Below are 14,641 nucleotides of genomic sequence, written 5' to 3' on the forward strand. Positions count from 1 at the left end.
TGTATGTGTAGGGGGAATATGCAGAATTCACGATTACCTCATTTGGTTAATCACGACGATTAAGGTGTTGGTGAAGTGAAGTTTCAGAAAGTCCACTTTATACACAGATAGGCTACTGGTGACTGGACCTACAGTGATGCTTTGCACATATATTTCTTAATACTTTTACTGCCAGAGGATATTCTGTGAAAGTTACCTCCACGGTTAACTCTTTCAGCGGAATGTCACGCCAAGATAATTTACGAACATTATATATATATATCTATGTGCGTGTTGGTGTATTCCTACATAACACCAACAATCTGAACCATGAGTTGCCATTGCGATTAAAGTATCCCGGGGACGAAACTGGGTGCAGGTACAAAGTGGTTCGGATTTTAATTTGAAATGTAGGTCCAGTCCCGATTAACCCAAATTCTTAAACTTAGAAACATGAAACTTTAGGGATGTTTTCCTCTTATGACCTGAACACCCACTAAAAAGGGTGTTTCCGATATCCAACCCCTAAGTGGGGGATAGGGCTGTTATTATTATTATTTTTATTTTGATACATTTACACACTAAACCCCTGGACATACAAATCTGTAAGTTTATGGGTGTCTTACTAGAAATGAATTCTCGCATATTCAACTCCTAAAGACAAATTGTAAATCCATTATTTATTTATGCTAAGAGAACTAAACTTAAGAAACCTAACCTAACAAGGAAGGCATTTAACCTAACAATGAAAGCATTCCGCGTTGACGTCACGAAGGTTGCTAGAGGCTTGTGCGATAAGTGAGAATATACATACTTTTACAGCCCAAACCCAAACACGAAAATACTTATCCTGTATCATAAACAAGAGTCCTCAAGAGAGGGTGCTGTGTATTTATAAATCACGATATGGGTGTGTTTAGCGGAAATGTGCAATAAACGGACTAATTACGATAAATAAATAAATCCTGCCCTATTCTGAATAGAAATCAGAGTTCTTCGAATTCTAATCAACTACGAGAGACTGGTGACAGGAAATGGAAAATAAACGTCGTGACTTGCCAATGCATCCAGGAAGTTGGGCAGGAAACAAAATGCTTGTTGCTGGAGGCACAGATAAGAACACAGTACGATAGAAACACAGCTATTGTGTGTCCGTCGTAGAGGAACGTGCTAAATGCTTTAAGTCAAATAGATTGTGTGACCAATGGTGGCAATTAGAGGGGGTGAGAGTAGTTGAATCATCCCCCTTTTGCCAGTTTTTATCCCCTGCACTAGAGCATCTTAATGCTAAACCTTGTCTACCAAGAGAAGGTAAACTGTCCTTGCCGCCCCGTTCTCCGTTTTGGCACCCAATCGCTGCTGCTGTGTGTGACCATACGCTCCAGTTTTCGTAAATCGGGAGAAACGTAATCCTAGCAGCACCCTGTGGAAGTATTGACGATTATTTACCTAAATATTATTGCCAGTTTGCAAAAAGTATCTTGCCCGGAACATCATTTTCTTTATAACAGTCTATCTAATTCATACTTATAGCTTACGTATACTTTGTTCACGATCTGATTTACTATATGACGTACGTACCAACTGAGGACTAATACTATGTGGAGCGCAGGGATGGAAAACAGACAAAATCGGGGGGATATAGGGTTTGCTGTTTTGATGAAGTGATTATGAAGATATTATGAATTAACTCACATAAAAATATTCTCAGTAGTTATTAATAATTCTATCAATTTTCTAATAACAATCTTTTTACGGTATCGGGTAGTTGTTTTGGCGCACTAATATTAAAAAAAGTGTAAGTTAGGAGAATAGCATTTGCCTCACGCAAGAGCGGGGACACCTAGGGAGAGGGCTCAAAATCTATCATTTTCGTGGGCGGAGAAATCTCTACCTATGGCTGTCTTTGCGAGCGATAGTTTCTAAGGTTTGGATTGTGTTTTCCAAAAAAACAAATGAATAAACTGAAAGTCTGTTTTCAATAATGAATAAGGTCAAACAAGTCCAAGATCGAAATTTGGTGTTTGCATCCTGAAAAGGTGGTGTTTGCATGTTCACGAGAGTAATGACCAATATTAGGTTAATATCAAAGAGATAATAGTTTAATAATTAATTATGTATATCCATAAATAATAATGGTTTTGGACTCTTCTACGCGCAGGCGAAGAACACTAGAAAAAATAGTAAACAATGAAAAAGAACTAAATCCAGTATACAAAATAGTTCATGATTTTCTTTTATTAACTACTTGCATTTTGTAATTTTATTTTACCGTGTTATTTAGATGTTTTATATTTCTTTTCGAGTAACATAACATCAAGCTTGAAGAGAATGAAGTAATTTTTCTTGATCTTTCGAGTCAAAATTGAAGTAAAGCTATTTCTCAAACTTGAAATAAATTAAATAAATTAGTCGATTTTCGAGTAACATACGTATATTTCAGACCAGTTACTTGAAAAGGATTAAATTTATTTAGAGATTGAGACCCCAGCTCCGAAAGCCAGAAAACAGCGGCGATGGAACGCCGCATGGTGACTATACGTCACCCAATGGAAAACTGCTTGGCAGACCTAGGCCCCCAAAACACTGTTCTGGAACGAAGTTATTATTATTATTATTTTAGAAATTCAATCGAAAAATACAGGCTTGACCAGGACTCGAAACTGGATGAACTAACAAGTGAGCTAGCTCTGGTTTCGTGGGGTGTTGTCCTTCCTCTGTTTTACCTGTTTTCTGTATTTGTATTTTGTTTTTAGTGTCGGTTCTCTCCCACTTTGGAATAGTGCTGATGATGGGCATGAGTAATGATTAGAAGGTATTTTTAAGAAGTTGATTAATTGATGAAGGTACAGTCCCAAATAACGTAAATGCCCAGGCAGGAAACCAAACGCTGGAACTTCGTTGACAAGTTCGAAAGTCGATCACTTTTTAACCATTTCGATTTATCATTTTAATAATATGAAATATTCTCAGTGTTTTGCAACAGAAACAAACGGTATAAAACGGAACAATCAATCGATGCAAATTATGCAATGAAAAGGGGGAGGGGGATTATTACTGCACGTGACAATAGTTCACAGCACAACTTCCGTTCAATAGCACTTGCGGTGCATAGCAGAGCACGTGCACGCAATCCACACGCGCTCTTGAAGATACAGTCCACCAAACATAAGCATGTGACTTATTCAGCAGCAAACTGCAAAGTTGCTGATCGTCCTTCTCCGCCCCTCAAGACACGTGCATCGATGTGTGTCCGCAAGGGTTTTAATGATTTGTTATTTAGCGTCGCTTTTCTGCAACTCTTGGCTAATCGCAACGCTGATTGGTGATATGATTAAATTGGTGAAGGGACACTCACAAAGAACATACATGCCCAGGCCAGGATTCGAACCCTGTTCCCTGGTCTCGTATCATGCTGCGCTAATCACTCCATCACGGAGGTCGGCTCGCAATGGCTTCTGAGAACCAAATTCTATGTAGAACATAAAACTGAGAAGTAAAATTTTAAGCAGACGTGCTCAACCGGTAGTAATTGTGGAGAAGGGTCCTAGCATGCACGCATGGACAACAGAGTGAGCGACCGTACTGGAAAGTCGAGACGAGGGAGGGTTCGAAGCAGGAGGCTTCGTCGGTCGCGTTCGTGCAATGTTAATGCGGAAAGGCCAAGTTGCTAAAGACTGATCTAAAGATTTGGTGGTGAAATCTATGTAGGAGTTCGTAAACTCAACAATTTTCGTATACTTTCTCCTCAGGACATCCATAATAAATGGGTTGTGTTTTACAAAACGCGTATTTAAACATTTTGGGGAGGAGTCAAGTTTCGCAGACTCCTCTTAAATACGCTATAAACGCACACACACGTAGAGTACTAATTATACTATTTCCTTTGTGGCGGATGGCAGGGAATACCATCCTTTGTGATCCTATATATTCGTGTACCGGGATTTATTATTATTGTTATTATTAGTATCATTATTATGAACAATAACTAGAGGAACACTATAAAATAATATAAAAGTACACATATATTTCCTCAAAGAAATATATTTCCATATATTTACTGTTCCACTGTTTGTTGTAACGAATTTTCATTATTAGAAGTTGTTGGCACGTTTTCTATAGGCTGTCTCAACCTTAAAAGTCAGTATGGAAGTTAATGGAGTACTTCCCTCTCTCTATCTCTAATACATGAGTTTTCCTAATATCTCTGTCCTTCTCTACTACCGCTGCGTTGCCAGATGTTACAAAATTTGCAAAATGTAAAAGTCATAAATTTCAAACAGTGAAATCATTATCCTGTAGTTGTTTTATGCTCTATTGAATGACGGCATTATATAATCTGTCATAAATTCATGTGATCTGAAATTTCCATAATTATGGAATTTTGCATAACGCTTAATTTATTTCTAGGAAATACTTCAAAAGCCATAAATATCAAACCGCTTGATCAACTTTGCCGGTTTTCTTCTATGGGATCTATGGTGTTTGTAGATATGATATTCTTCGCCGGAGTGAATTAATTTGCTTACGAAGAGAGTTATATATATAAACATTCTATATTTTGTATAAATCATAAGACCGTAACACGAAAAAGTTGGTTAGCGAGAAACTTTTCGGTGTGTCGCGATAAACGTGCAGACCAAGCGAGAAAAGTGTTGACCATTGTTTGAAATTATTTTTCGAATGAATTGTTACTCCACAGCACCATTATTTGTTGCAGAATCGTAGTTTGTTTGCGCAGGCTGTCTCGCGTATCAAATTCATTGCGCGCCGCCGAGGTTAAAATTCTGTTGTAGGCAGGTGCCCCGTTTCGTAGGAAGTGCAGTGTGCTGTGTGATAATTGTGGATTGCATGTAAGTTACATACTTTGTTTAATAATGGATGGAGAAGCTGGAAAAAGACACAGTATTGGTAAACTTCGAGGTAAAGAACGCATAATAGTTACACATATAATTGAAATGTAAAATAGTGCTAAATAGTTACGTCGAAATATAAACTTTTACATGCAAATCTTGAGGTAACTATAGTTTTTCCCAAAATGCATCAAATACATAGATTTTGAAGATTTCCTGTACGATATTAAGGAAGTAAATTTGTTGCAATCATTAGCGATTAAGAGCGACTCGATGCGCCTCCGTTTGTTGATATGTCAACGCCGCGCTTCATTTAACCCATACTGACTTTTAAGGTTGAGACTCACTATAGCACACACATATTAGTCAATTTCAAGTTGTACAAAATATTTAATATTTTATGGAACCCCGTTTAAAAATAGTAAAGTTTATAGTGCATGTACGGCAACTGTTTATTCCCCTTCGTGACTTCAATTTCTATTCTCACTGCTCATATTTCTGGGGCTTCTCCGATAGCATAGTGGCTAACGTTGTTTCCCTGTAATCAAAGGGATGATGGTTCAATCTCCGGTGGTTTGGAATTCACTTTAAACTGCAGGTCTAGTCAGCATAAAATGAACATATGCATCTCTCTCGTTCTCTCTCTGTGTGTGAGTGTCTGTGTGAGAGTGTCTGTGTGTGTGGTATATATAAACCTACAGAGTCGGCTCATCTCTCGACCATAGTTGCCGGAATCTTGGTATGGGTGTTCTTTGTGAGCCAAATTTCGTTTTTAAATTCATTTTATACGCAGATAGGCTAATTCCAAATTCCATGCTGCTACCAAAGTTAAATTAAAAATCTGCAATCACTTTGCATTTGTTCATTAGTTAGTTAGTTTGATGTAATAAAGTTTTTTTTTTTTTGGAAACATTGGTTATATTGTCGCAAAAAGTTGGCGAACATACTACCGTCGCCCTCCCCAAAATTTGGTGGTATCTCTAAATTTTCCACAAAGACTTGATTTAAGGTAATTTTGACACCGAATTTATCATAACACCACTCCCTAAAGCAACCCTTGCAATTGCATCCTTTCAGATTGCAAATTCTGGATGTGTACCTTCTTGGTACGTACAGTAACGGACACATCTGGGTTGTAACGACCCTATTGAAGAAGCACTGAAGCAAACCATCCATGTCTGACCACCAAGCGCCTTGTGACTAGACAACCCAACCAGCATTGAAATTCTGCGGCTTGTATACCAGTCACGGGTTTACATCTCTGTAAATTGAGTAGTGATGCCAAAGAGAAATACGAGATGAAGATTATCGATCGTAATGTCTCGTGTTCTCGACATGGAATAATACTCGGTCCACGTTACGTTCCATTATTTAATGTTGTTTGGGAACGAACCTGGCGGACGGGGTTTATATTTTCACTGCTTGGATTACAGTAAATTCCATATTTTACAATTATATTAAAGCTTTGAACGAAAATAATACCCAGAAAAACATCGAACACACGTGCACACCACTCTTCTCACACACATGCATGCGAAGACAAACACACAAAGCTAAGTTTTAACTTCCAAGTGAATGTCCAAATAACAGTAAATGGAGAAGCACGATGTGCGAAACATGGGATTTTTCACAGAAAGAATGCGTCTATTTTTGACATACGTGGTTTCTATTAATAAGCAATGAAACAATTATTGAGAGAAATTAAGATGCATTTTCGTCTTCAGGTGTTGAGGAAGGAAACAGACTGACTGGACAAAAAAATTGTGGTGTTATTGATAGAGAGTTGGTTAGCGTACAGAGCTTTCATCAGTGAGGCCTAGGTTCGATCCCCACCAAGGACACTTTTTTATTCTTTTCTATTAGTGAAGAAGTATGTAATATTGTTTTCTAGGCATTTTGACGAAAGGATACACATCAAATTTGTTCGTTTAATCTGTATTTTCATTCTTCTAATAAGTTCTCTATCACAAGCGGATATAGAGATTCTTTATCTAGGCGATGGATATATTTTCAATGGTTCCGTAGCTACGATTCTCCAGTCCCTTCCACCTATTTGTCTTATTTATTTACTTTATTCATATCAACTCACGAAATACCATAAATCTAACGAAAACACACAGATATAGTTAGAACAAGAAACACACCTCGCGTCGAAGGTTCCAGACTCGAGTTGTGGCTTTTTTTTGCGAGGGTGATTATTCCTGTGTGCATGTTTATCATCTTTGTCTAAAAAATATTCCTCATTATTGCCGTGTTTAACCTAGGGAGAGACCAAAGCGACTGAAACAACAAAAGTACAGAAAATGCAAGACACACCTGCCTAGGCATGTTATACCTTGGGAATTAGCTATCTGAACATTAACTCGTTTCAGTCGACTATTTGCGAAAGAGTTACGCGTTGTCTCGTTTGGAGTGTTGGTTATCGCGTCGGACTAGCATGCGGATACCCGAGTTCGAGCCCAGCGGAAGGGAAGTTTTTTTTTCTTTTTGTCTAATTTCATCCAACCTTATTTATAAAACTGAGGTTTTTCTGCAAAACCTTTTGAATTGCATGCCACTTCGTATGTTGGTATTCTGAAAGCAGCAAAGATGAATATTTGATGTTCCGAAGCGACGATGTATTTTTGTATGTGTTGAAAAAACGCAGTTATTTATTAGCGAAAAACATGCAGCCACGTGATCAGTGCTAATATGGCAGGAGCTACATTTCACGTTCCTCGTAAAATAATTGCCTTTCCACGTTTCAAAATCATGAGTGCTGTCTAAAGCAATATTTTGATACTTGCGTTTGCATGTTAGAAGCTAAAGCAATATGAAACTTTTTTTCTCCAGCAAATGACATTGAAACCATTAATAACTGTTTGCAATGTGATATTGATATCATATATGGAAAGAATAAAAGTGGAGAATTTCGCTTAAAACAACTTATAAATATATTAAATTATGTGGATACCTGATGTGAAACGTACGATGCACGATCAGAGAGCCTGAATGTTGCATTGAAAACTGCAGAGAACAATGACTGACTAGTGAAAGGCTTTTCCATGTTCCAATGGGGATTTTATTAGTAACTATAAATAAACAAGGGAGAAGGACACAAGTTGGTATGATGAACTAAATTGTAATCTAAAAGTTTTAATTGAAGAAACAAAACACGTTCACGGTTAAAAATAGGGCATTCAATATCAGGCACATTACACTAACTGAAAGACTATTTTCAAAAGTAATAATATTTGGATAACTGCAAATTCAAACTTGATGTTAACCATGTAATGCACTTGATAATCACTGAAACATAATTTTTCTTGAGCATGCCCTTTATTTTGTGTCTTGATTGTTGAAATAATACGTTGAAACGAACAGTAGTATGTTTTAGTGTGTGTTTAGAATCTCTTGTGTACTGCATGGGAATACTGAAGTCATTTTTAGTTTCCTAATCAATTAACAATTATTCAGTGTAATCTTTAAACAGGAAAGACTGTTTCTTTGCAGCTGTTCATGACAGAAATTCAATTGCAAGAAAATTTACCAAATTAGCAATACTGCATATTTGTGTTATGTGCTCGTCTGCCTTATACCGGCTGAGGAAGGAAGCAGATATAAAAGATAGAAAATTACTGTTCTTGGGTAGCTAGCTAGTCCTGCATTTGTCAGAAAACCTGATCAGCATACTGAACCAAGCCATCACATGAGATACGACTTCAATAATATAATCCGTTTCTGTGGTCAAATAACTCCAAAAAAAAGACAATAAAATTGTCAGTGTGAGGAGACGGAGAAATAATTTCCTTTTATCTTACATTATACTCTGTCTGTATGCCTAGTGTGGTTTGGCTTTCCGAAAGCTGAAGACAAATCTCTGTCTGTTGTAAACCGTGGCATGTTTTGTTCCAGCTTACAAATCACGTAAAACACCTTCGTTAACCTTAGTGTGCTGGTTCTGCAGGCACAAGGTCATGTCGACTGATAAGCAATATCACGTGACTCCGGGGCCAACTGTCAGCACCGCAGAGAAGCTTCGGTAACTTTTGCGGGGTTTCTTCTAGTCCTTGACAGACCGCATGCTCCGTAATTATGTGCAGAAAACCCATGTTTTCTGTGTACCAAATTTACGTATGTTTGGATTGTGTGCTCAAATGATGCAGTAAACATAACTCCGTGACACACAACAACAATTACAAGCGCTTCAAAGTTTAGAAACTTAGCAAGCGTTACTCACAAGACGATTATATTGTTCGACTGACAGAAGACCAGGTGTTGGGGTGGTAACGTGTTAGTTTGACACGCAGGAGATACTGGGTTCGATTCCGGTTTGATTGCCTCCAATTTTTTTCTTAACTCGAGCGACTATATATTTCAATTTATTTATTGCGAACATTCTTATTTTATTTGCTGTGCGAATTGTTGAATTTTGAATTGAATTTTGTTTTCCAAAGGATTACGATCATTTCTTGTGAATAGTATTATATGTATTTCTGGATCATTTTCTCAAAAGAAATGTATACTTTTCGCCAGGCATAACATTTTGTTGAGTATGTTTGTAACATAATGAGAAATGTGAAAAAACTATCGTAAAAAATAATTTTCACAAATAAAATTTAAAACGGTAAAGTAAAGATTTCCACCCAAAAATAAAATAAAAATGTATTTAACCTTTACTCCAATAAATTATTAATTAAAATGTAATAATTAGTTGCTAGAGTTATTTAAAAAAAATAGGGCAATTGAACTTGAATCGAACCCAAAGCCTTCTTTACGGGAAACTTATCCGCTACCACGTAGCCACTTGACCACTTGAAAATCACGTAATAGCTTCGCCTTATCAAGGCACTTGGAACTCATCGAAACCTTCAAGCGCTTTTCCTCGATTTTTTCTTCTTTTTAAGTCCACTTTATGTGTTTTGTTTCTTCAATTAAAACTTTTAGATTACAATTTAGTTCATCATACCAACTTGTGTCCTTTTCCCTTGTTTATTTATAGTTACTAATAAAATCCCCATTGGAACATAGAAAAACCTTTCACTAGTCAGTCATTGTTCTCTGCAGTTTTCAATGCAACATTCAGGCTCTCTGATCGTGCATCGTACGTTTCACATCAGGTATCCACATAATTTAGTATATTTATAAGTTGTTTTAAGCGAAATTCTCCACTTTTATTCTTTCCATATATGATATATCACATTGCAAACAGTTATTAATGGTTTCAATGCCATTTGCTGGGGAAAAAAAAGTTTCGTATTACTTTAGCTTCGAACATGCAAACGCAAGTATCAAAATATTGCTTTAAACAGCACTCATGATTTTGAAACCTGGAAAGGCAATTATTTTACGGGCAACGTGAAAGTTGGTGTGTGTTGACAGACTGTAGCTCCTGCCATATTAGCACTGACAACTAGGAAGCGTTCTCAATGATCACGTGGCTGAATGTTTTTCGCTAATAAATAACTGCGTTTTTTCAACACATACACAAATACATCGTCGCTTCGGAACATCAAATATTCATCTTTGCTGCTTTCAGAATACCAACATACGAAGTGGCATGCAATTCAAAAGGTTTTGCAGAAAAACCTCAGTTTTATAAATAAGGTTGGATGAAATTAGACAAAAAGAAAAAAAACTTTCCTTCCGCTGGGCTCGAACTCGGGTACCCGCATGCTAGTCCGACGCGATAACCAACACTCCAAACGAGACAACACGTAACTCTTTCGCAAGTAGTCGACTGAAACGAGTTAATGTTCAGATAGCTAACTCCCAAGGTATAACATGCCTAGGCAGGTGTGTCTTGCATTTTCTGTACTTTTGTTATTTCAGTCGCTTTGCGCTCTCCCTAGGTTAATCACGGCAATAATGAGGAATATTTTTTAGACAAAGATGATAAACATGCACACAGGAATAATCACCCTCGCAAAAAAAAAAAGCCACAACTCGAGTCTGGAACCTTCGACGCGAGGTGTGTTTCTTGTTCTAACTATATCTGTGTGTTTTCGTTAGATTCATGGTATTTCGTGAGTTGATATGAATAAAGTAAATAAATAAGACAAATAGGTGGAAGGGACTGGAGAATCGTTGCTACGGAACCATTGAAAATATATCCATCGCCTAGATAAAGAATCTCTATATCCCCTTGTGATAGAGAACTTATTAATAACCCATAGCTCTACAGCTCGTGAGGGCCTTGGCTTACCTACCGACTGCTCGTCTCCCTCCCACACTGTTCCTCCGTCACCTGATGTAGCGTGGAGATCTTAGACCAGTATTGGGGTGACCGGCGGTCAGCCCGTCGAACCCACAGCCGTTGTAGGTCTTCTCGACCGGGTTACCGCTCACTCATTCGGAGCTTCCCAATTTCCTCACGATGGTGGGTTGCCACCGGCCCTATACAACCGGATTCGAACCTACGCCGTCCCGCAGCGAACGATCTCAAGACGACTGAACGCCTTAACCCGCTCGGCTACGGAGGAGGACAGAGAATTTATTAGAAGGATGAAAATACAGATTAAACGAACAAATTTGATGTGTATCCTTTCGTCAAAATGCCTAGAAAACAATATTACATACTTCTTCACTAATAGAAAAGAATAAAAAAGTGTCCTTGGTGGGGATCGAACCTAGGCCTCACTGATGAAAGCTCTGTACGCTAACCAACACTATCAATAACACCACAATTTTTTTGTCCAATAAGTCTGTTTCCTTCCTCAACACCTGAAGACGAAAATGCATCTTAATTTCTCTCAATAATTGTTTCATTGCTTATTAATAGAAACCACGTATGTCAAAAATAGACGCATTCTTTCTGTGAAATATCCCATGTTTCGCACATCGTGCTTCTCCATTTACTGTTATTTGGACATTCACTTGGAAGTTAAAACTTAGCTTTGTGTGTTTGTCTTCGCATGCATGTGTGTGAGAAGAGTGGTGTGCACGTGTGTTCGATGTTTTTCTGGGTATTATTTTCGTTCAAAGCTTTAATATAATTGTAAAATATGGAATTTACTGTAATCCAAGCAGTGAAAATATAAACCCCGTCCGCCAGGTTCGTTCCCAAACAACATTAAATAATGGAACGTAACGTGGACCGAGTATTATTCCATGTCGAGAACACGAGACATTACGATCGATAATCTTCATCTCGTATTTCTCTTTGGCATCACTACTCAATTTACAGAGATGTATACCCGTGACTGGTATACAAGCCGCAGAATTTCAATGCTGGTTGGGTTGTCTAGTCACAAGGCGCTTGGTGGTCAGACATGGATGGTTTGCTTCAGTGCTTCTTCAATAGGGTCGTTACAACCCAGAAGTGTCCGTGACTGTACATACAACTTTTGTAGTATTTTCTAAGTTCTTGTCAATGTCGTTGTCCATTATTATTTTATTTTTGAACGGAAGTCAAGATACATTTTATTTTTATTATTTTTCTGTCATTACACACACACATACAGATGCGTGTGTGTATAGAGGGAGAGAGGGGAGGGAGGGAGAGCGAGAGACTATATTCCATATAACATGAACTAACTAAATATGCGATATGTGTAATAATAAATGTTACGTGGTATCTTGAACTAATGATTTCCACTTAGATGAGAAAAATGGGTGGGACAAGTAGCGTGGAATGTGCCAATTCAGAGCTTGCCAATTCAGAGCTTGCCAGTAATCGTCATTTGATCTTTTCCACAACGTTCCGCTATGAAACATGAAATATATATGAAGCAGAGAAGCTATATCAGTGGCGCTGACAAGCGCTTTTAGTCACATAAGGACATCCTTCCTATAACGTATGCATAAAGAGGGCGAGTTTAGGCACGATGTGTTGTGAACAAGAGAGCTCGACAAGAGAGGTGAGTGATGTCCAAATTTTATTATATACATTTCATTACAGTAGGTATGGTATTGAGACGAGAAAAGATGAGAGTCTCGGTCTCTTTCTCTTGCATCTCTTTCCTTTGCATTCTATCCTTTCCCATTCTCTGTACATGACCCAGCCATCGGATTCGTTGTCATTTAATAAATCTCACAATATACTTACTCTTTCTCTATTATGTTCTTAATTTCTCCATTAGTCCTTATTCTCCAGAAATTAGTTTCAATGATCGGCCCATAAATTTTGCGTATCACCCTTCTCTCAAATCTGCGAAATGCTTCCTCTTCTGTTTTATTCATTACCCATGTATCAGCATCATATGTTATTATTGGTCCGATTAACGTTTTGTATATGGTGATTTTAAGGTTCCTGTTTATTAATTTGCACTTTCATAACCGCATATTTGCGTAAGAAGCTCTATTGTCCATGCATACCCTTTCCTTTATCATGCTGCCTTTTTGTTTTGTTCATTTATAGACAACCTACAGTCCAGCAGAATTAACTTGAGAGAAATGGCCGCTCTGTGAGTGATGCAACTGCGCTCGAATTAGCTAGAGCGGGGGACTTCCCGCTGTAACGGGCCAACGGAAACTCTAGAGTAGAGTATGTAGAGTTTCCGTTGGCCCGTTACAGCGGGAAGTCCCCCGCTCTAGCCAACTCGAGCGCAGTTGCATCACTCACAGAGCAGTCATTTCTCTCAAGTTAATTCTGCTGGACTTGTAAGTACTGGAATGAGCTGACTCTTTCAAATTCCTTCCCATTTATTTTTATATTTTTTTCTCTATATTTATCTGTTTTTGTGTAATTATCATGCTTCTTTCAGCCTTTTGATACGTTATCTTCACATCATTTCCTGTTCTTGCTATTATTGCAATACGCGTTTATCAACTCATGTTTATCAAAATGGCTCCCCAATGGCGCAGTGGCAGCGTCGTCGCCTTGTAATCAAGTGGTCCCGGGTTCAATGCCCGGTGGAGGCACATGGCACAGTGTTTCGGATCCCAGTTTAAACTGTAGGTCCAGTCCCGATTAGCCTTACTATACATAAAGTGGATTTAAATCACCAAATCAATAATTTATCAAAACGGATGATAAATAAAATTCGTTCATTATTTGACATTTAATTATAAAGAGGACTGAATCAGTGCTTATTAGTACCAAAAAGACAGTAGAAGTACGTTCTACGTTAAATTAAAGTGAACGAAAGAAAGCCGAAGTGGACATGGTTGCAAATGTTTTTAGGTATTGTTCGAAAGCTCTGCCAGGTTACTGAAAGTTTCGGGAGGGGGGACTATTTAATTTCCGCAGATATTTTCCCCACAGCAGGCCACCCCCTGAATTCATCACTGGTTCTGTAATAAAAATATTCATACATTAAAAACTCGCTCAATTAATAAGAATATAACATAAAAATTAAATCAGCTCTGATGCAAAAGAAGCGGAAATTATTTTCATTTTCAAGTTATGCTGCACAGTAACGGCCTCTATTTCAAACCTACTGAAGCTGGCATAACATGTTGATTTTCACTTTCCTTTTTCCTAGAGCAGAAATTTGCCAGCAAGCACGTTGAGTGGTCGACTCTCTTGCCACTGACGGTTCCAGGTTTAAGTCCCTCAAAGAAAATGGAAATGAAAGCAGACCACTGAAAAATCATTCGGGAAACAATTACTTAACCTTTAAAACAAATGCATCCTACTTCGCGTCTGAAGTTCTACTTTTAAATACCCATGCTTGTTTACACTGTTGTACGGTGCAAACCTTCAAGACCAATCTATTGTCAATCTATTGTATATTGTTAAACTCAGACTCGAACCCCGGGCTGGGATGCAGTAGCGCCAACGTCTGAGAAATATTGGGTGGCCTGAACTCTGAGATTTGTCTTATATGCAATAATATAGCCTATGTTAATAAGTGGGCCAAGGATTTGAGCCAAAATGGCCTTTTTGT

This window comes from Lepisma saccharinum, chromosome 4 (genome assembly GCF_977018435.1).
Source record: "Lepisma saccharinum chromosome 4, izLepSacc3.1, whole genome shotgun sequence".
Lineage (NCBI taxonomy): Eukaryota > Metazoa > Arthropoda > Insecta > Zygentoma > Lepismatidae > Lepisma > Lepisma saccharinum.